The following is a 6500-nucleotide window of genomic DNA, read 5'->3' as shown; positions in this document are numbered from 1 at the left end:
GAGCGGCGGGGCCTGGCGGGGTCCCCCGGCGGCGGCGCGGGGCCGGGAGTGCGGGCGTCAGGCCCGGGCCGCGTAGGGTCGGGTCCCCTCCCGCTCATCATCCCCTCCGATGTGGGGAAGGGCCGTGGGGAGCCCAGGGCCAGCGGCAAGGCCGCTCCGGCGGAGGACGGGTGGGGAGGGTCCCGCTGGGATGTGGGTGCTTGCCCTGGGCAGCAGCTCCCGACGTCGTTCTCCATTTTCTCTTCCTCCTCTCCAACTTTGAGAGCTGGTCCTTTTCCCACCAGGGCGATGGAAGGCGCATCCCGCTCGGTAGCTCCTTGGTGCTGCCCAAACGCCATCGTAACCGTTCTGGGGCGCTCCGAGTCGGATGCGTCCGCCAGAAAGATCCCGGGTGTGGGTCTGTCCTCCTTCGTCACAGTCCCTACCACTTAATCATGGCTGGGGTTCGGTCCCTTCAAACCTATGAGCTCTGCAGACACTTTCCTGCTGCACGGCTCGTGTGCCCCGACGTTTTCATATTCCCACCTGTGGCTCTGGAAATGCGCCATCTCTGATGATCGAAACCAAATATTTCGGGGTCTCCGTGGGGATCTGGCTGGGATGTCACCCCTGCCAGTAGTTTGAGCATCCTTCATCCTCGGCAGCTTGTCATTGCCAACGGCAGCCGTCAGGCCTTTCTGCCCCAGCCCCACGTAGGGTTCAAATGTTGGCGAACAGATAAATGCTGGGGCTGGTGGTTTGGAAGGGAGGTCCCCTCCGGCCAAACCTATTCCGGGATTTTATGAGATAGAAACTGAGTCTTAAGGTTCAGCTGAGCACCGGGTGCGTGCTCCATCGCCCGTCACCCCAAGCACAAGCGAGGTAACTAGTATTTTCTGGACTGCCATCAAAATAAATGACTGAGATGCTAAGGGACGCAGCAAAGCCCTCTCTTTTCACACACGATCTGTCCAAAAGGCAGCAGGGGCAAATTCTCCCCCCTTGTGCCTAGGAAATGGTAAATTGCCGGGGAGACAAGGAGGGGAAGGAGCTGTCGGAGGCATGGGGCGCGGAGCATGACTCACTGGCTTTCCTCTGTCTCCTCCTGGCACAAGAGCTACATTTAACCAAGACAAGCAAAAAAAAAAAAAAAAAAACCCGGCAGCAGTAACGCGCTCCACATTTATCATTCGGTTTCCGATCACAGGTTTTACCAGAAGAGAGCCAGGATGACTCAGGTGAAATGAAGGGGCCGGCGCTGGCCTGCAGCCAGCCAGGCTTTAGTGCGGTTTTATTGCCCCGGGCTCCGAACAGGAACAGAAACTGCTGTAGCGGAGGATTTGAAGCCCTGAACTTCATCTCCGCTCCTCCCCAGGCACCCACCGAGGAGCAGCTGGGTACCCTGCATCATTTCGCAACCCCCTGAGGATGTCCAAATCCTCCGTATAAGCTAGATGGGTTCCCTTACTAGAAACGTGAAAGAAAAAGTTCGTGAGACTCGACAGAACAACTACCACTTTCCTTTGGATCCAGACCAAGCTGACACGGTTCAAAGGGTTGGGTAGCATTTCTTAGGAGCTACAAACCACTGAGACCTAATCATCCATATGAAAAAGGGGTTAGTAAAGGGCATCTAAGTATCTTGGCACTCCCTAGTCTTTGCTACCTTTATTCTCTTGGAAAAGAAGAAGATAAGCTCCCTCGGGAGTCGCCCCAGAGTTTGTAATGGTCTGAACTCAGCAGCCATGGGAGTTGGCTGTAATTTTCCTCCTATTTATGGGGGGAGAAGGGCAGTTGCCAGCTTATTTGCTAGGGTGAGCGCTCTGGATGCGCAGAAAACCACTTTTTCTGGGTATGTTTGAGCAGAGGTTGCACACGCAGGAGCCGATGCTGGCAGTTCTGCTAACAGCATTTGCAAACTCAGAATTATTAAGTTTAGGTAATTTAGATATGTGTCAGGATGTGTTATGACACAGCCCAATTTTCAACCATGGCAAAGTCCTCTCCCACTGAAACACAAACCCACATGGGCTGGGTAAGCAGCACTAATGCTTGGCCTTTTTTTTTCCTAAAAGTGTCTTATGATAATATTTTATTGATTGTTCCTTATTAATTACATTCTCCTGTAGCCTTCCCAAGTTCTCATGTAGCCTTCCCAAGAAATTTTTCTTTGCTATTTCTGAATATATCCCAAAAAAGTGAAACACAGACTATGAAACAGAAGAGCAGCAGACAGTACCGTGCAACGTTGTTAAAAGATACTCTGAATTTCCTAGAGGGAATCTGCCCTGTTTCTCTTTCCTGCGCTCGCTCAGAGCGTGGGGGTTATTTTCACCGTTCAAAGATTGAAAAGAGATTCTTACAAAGCAACAAAACAGGGAGTGCAAAAAGGCCTGAGGCTGTAACTTGAATTATTTGCAAGTCTAGAGTAAGGTCTAGAGCAGGTGAAAGCCCAGCGCATCCTCTGGAGGGTACCTGGGGGGTCCCTGGGAGAGCCGGGGGATGCCGCTGGGTGCCAAGGTGAGGGCACGCGGGTGCGTGGTCCATGGTAAAGCCCATCAGAGGCCTCTCTCGCCTTTGAAAGTAGGGAAAATACAAAATAGGGACAGGATGGAGTGGCTTTGTTGCCAGGCTCCAGCTCCTTGACCCGTTTTAGTCGGTCGAACTTCCTTGCGGTTTCAGGGGCCGGCAGGGAAGGGCTGGAGTTCATTCCCTGCATGCCCGAGATGCTCCTCAGGCACGAGCAGGCTCTCGAAAGAAACCTCTGCACACCAAGCTGGCTAAGGATGAAGACACCCTGGAAAGTCTTCACTGGGTCAGATGAAGCCATCTAAAAGGTATTTCAAGGGCAATTTCTGTGCTGACAGCTGCTAAAAGGCTGAGATAAATCACACACAAAAGACACCTATTTTTCCTTCATTGACTATGAATCGGGAGCATTTGGGACCGGGCTCAGAGATGATGAATTCCACCTTCTCAAACCATCTGCGTCCACCCAGTGTATCATTAACAGCTCAAGCAGGAAAAGAGCAATGCACATCGATCCTGCTATTAACATCAAGCCAGAACGTGACCCGAACGTGATCCTTAAATAATAGCTGAGCCCACAGCGTCGATGGATGGCAACACTGCAGCCTACTGACATCCTTCCCATGCCCTGGAAATACAGCTTGGGATTTATCAGCCTCTGGAATCACAGTGCGTCAGTTTAAAGAGTGACTCATGAGCAATTTAATTCTATTACCCAGAATAACAAGCAAAATTGATTACAAACTCCTAAAATACTAATCTCTTACAGGGGGATTTGTTGCTCTGTAAAGACAGAGGATCCCCAAGGTCTGAGGGGTCTTCTTCAGATGCGATCTGCATTTTAACTTCCCTGGTGAGGTCTCACATTTTAGAGCTGAAACTGAAAATGAAAAAGGCAGTTTTGCCCTGCCCCGGGCTTTCCCTTCATGCCTTCACAGAGCAAGGACACAGGGTCTCACGCCGATGGACTCCTCCAGCCTTTGCTCCCCAAAATTTGGAAAACTTCAGAGGGATGGCCCAGGAAGGCTGTAGGAGGTAAATTCATGTTTATGCTTTTAAGAACGTGAAAACAGCCGTATAACACAAGTCTCCAGGCTCCCGTGGACTGTACCCGCTTTCCTACGGGAGCTATCTGACATCGGCCAGGGCAATCTCTAGGTCCCTCCAGCCCGTTCCTAAACCAAGGGAGGCTTTTGATTCACACGCTGGGCAGACAGGAGTAGCAGCTGTGTCCCCGCATCGCTCCCCTCGGTTGCATCTCACCACTATTACCCCTGAGATCGATAATGCGATTTGTAGACTGGACTGTTCCCTGGCAACACGCGGCTTGAAACTATTCCTGCAAATTTCCTCTGCCATTTGTGTCCAATTGAGTCCAGCATCAAGTGGCTCTTTTCGCAGCCCGGGTAGGTATTCGTGTTTTGCCTGCCTTTAAGTAAATTAATTACTATTGCATTTATACGGCAGCACATCAGCCAGAAGCCAGGTCTGCTGTCCTCCATCAAAAAACTCTACTGCATGAGAAGCCCAACCTTCTCATAGGCAACTCTCACCACTGTTGTTTTCTCCTTGGACTAGTCAGCCAGGACCACCAAGTTGAGTCACTCCAGGACCAACACAGTTATGTTCTTCGGAAAGAAGTTGAGGTGCGTTTCATAGCCAGAAGATGTTTTGTCCAAACACAGGGTCTCCTTTGCCCAGCTCCACCCCAAGCATCCAAGCTGGTTGAGTTTTCTTGGCTTTTCTTGGCTTTTCTTGGGTTTCCCAAAACCATTCCTCATTGGTATCAACTTTCTTTTATTGACTACAAGGTAAGAATCTCTCCCAGCTGGAGTAACCAAGCTGCCCTGGCTGTGTAGACCATTGGAGCTGGTGACAACCGCAGAGGCTAGGGACAGAGTGCTGCGTCCGAGAAGGTGATTTACACTGGGTTTGTAAAGCAAATCTTCGTTTGAGTCTGATGGCGTTGCTCACTCCTGCAGCAACAAAGGGAGAAGTTACAACCAACAGTTCTTAATTTTCTAATCAGGGAATGCAATTCCAGACAAGCCATGGGAACTTTGCTTTAGGTGGATGCAAATCCTCAGTGAGGGACACAGCAGAAGCCCTGGAGAACCGACGGCTCCCTAACCAACATCAGCAGAGCTAACCCAAGGATGGACCAGGTTTGCTGTGGAAACTGTAAACACAGGACATCCCCAGAAGCCAAGGGGAGACATCTTTCTTCTCTGATGGAGATGAGCATCTTAATTGGAATTGCATTGCCCCAAAATATTTGCTATCACACTCCAGTACCAAATGCTTGAGATAAACTTGTTGGATGTTGTGCTGCAAGTAGACTTTCTAATCTGACCCACTACCTACACTGAAAACACCACCACAAAAAGTTAAAACTCCTGCTATGAAAGGCAGCAATCAGCTTTGCACCATTTACTTGAAAACAGCTACCGCTCTGTGCTGCGTACCACACGGACTCAGCATCCTCCCAGAGGCTGGGAGTTACAGCACAGCCAAAGAAAACTCTCCAAATCCAAAATAACACCAGTTGACATGGATTCATGACATACAAAGGGCAGACAGATTTCTTTGTCAGGATTTGGCATTACACACCATTAAAAAAAAAGAAAAAAAAAAAGAGTAAGGTATGCAAAATATGATTTCAGCGATGTTGTTGGAGCCCAGCTGCAGCATCGCCTGCCCGTCGGCTGCCAGCCCGTGGGTCTGAGCCCAGCAGTGAGGGACAGGCAGCAGCAAGTAGCTCAGGTAGAAAATGAAACGTCACGGGAAGAGTGCTTTCCTGCTTTCCTGCCATAACGTACCTGTTATCATCCTCCACGCTCAGCTCCTGCCTGATACAGCAACACGATGCTCCGAAGATGAATGAGGCTTTTTGCATTGGTTTTATCAGCTCAGCTCGGTGGGGTCACGGCGTTGTTGTTTTCTTTCATAGCAAAATTATATTATGGAGCAAGTGCTGGGAAAGCCAAAGAAAATATTCTTTAGGAGGTGAGCGAATGTTTTATTTATTTATAGTACAAATGTTCTTTCTCTGAATAAATGCCAAGCTTCCTGCAGGCCCGGCCCTCCCTCTGAAGTCCAACAGGTTAGCAACACTCCAGCACACCTAGTAGGTAATTTATAGATGTTTTTATAAGATAAAGGGCTTGAAACGCTCTGTCAGCTGCAGAACAAGGGAGGTGGGTGTTTGCTACTTTGGATTATATGCCCCCTGAAAAGCTGACAGGCTCTACCCATCATTTTGGGACTATTTTTGTTGGTTGGTAGCTGCATCTTTCCAGCAAGGAGTGGCTCTGGGTTAGATATGGAGCAACAGAGGTAACTGAACAAAATGCCACACACACAAATATTCAGCAGTATTCTTTTTTGCAGGCTCCATCACCTGCTATCTGTTTTCATCCGCTACTTTTTTAACATTACTTTCTTCTTCAGAAAAAGTGCATGAGAAAGGCATTTTTTTAAAGTCAAATGATGCAATGAAACAAAGAGGACGATAGATTCAGACAGAGTGAGGAGAAGGTGGTTTGTGTTCTCGGGATTTGAAGAGGAATGGCAATTATCAGGTTGGGTTTAGCTCCAGCAAAGCTTTTTGGTACAGCAACACGAAGAGCAGTGTCATGGCAGAGCCCCGGCCGTGGGTCAATGGATGGAGCCTTTCTGCTGGGGAAGGGAACGGGTTACCAAAGATCGGATATTTCAGCAGTGCAATCCTCCCTCTCTGGTTTTCTGAGCACTGCAGGAACAACCAACATCAGGCAGGTCCTTTGACACAGTTTCCAGGTTGGCTTTCCTAAAATATCTGGGTTTCCAACAGAAAGATGGCAAATTCAGGACAAACAAGCATTTCGGAAGAATTCAGTGAAATTCTATAAAATTCTTTGGGGATCAATTTTAAAGAAAAACAGCTAGTCGAGATTTAAACTGTTTTCACTTGAAAATCTGTTCCACATTTTCTGTTCATTTTTGGTTTGGCA

Source organism: Mycteria americana, chromosome 5 (assembly GCF_035582795.1).
Source record: "Mycteria americana isolate JAX WOST 10 ecotype Jacksonville Zoo and Gardens chromosome 5, USCA_MyAme_1.0, whole genome shotgun sequence".
In the NCBI taxonomy this organism is placed as follows: Eukaryota; Metazoa; Chordata; class Aves; order Ciconiiformes; family Ciconiidae; genus Mycteria; species Mycteria americana.
This window is presented reverse-complemented; position numbering follows the sequence as displayed.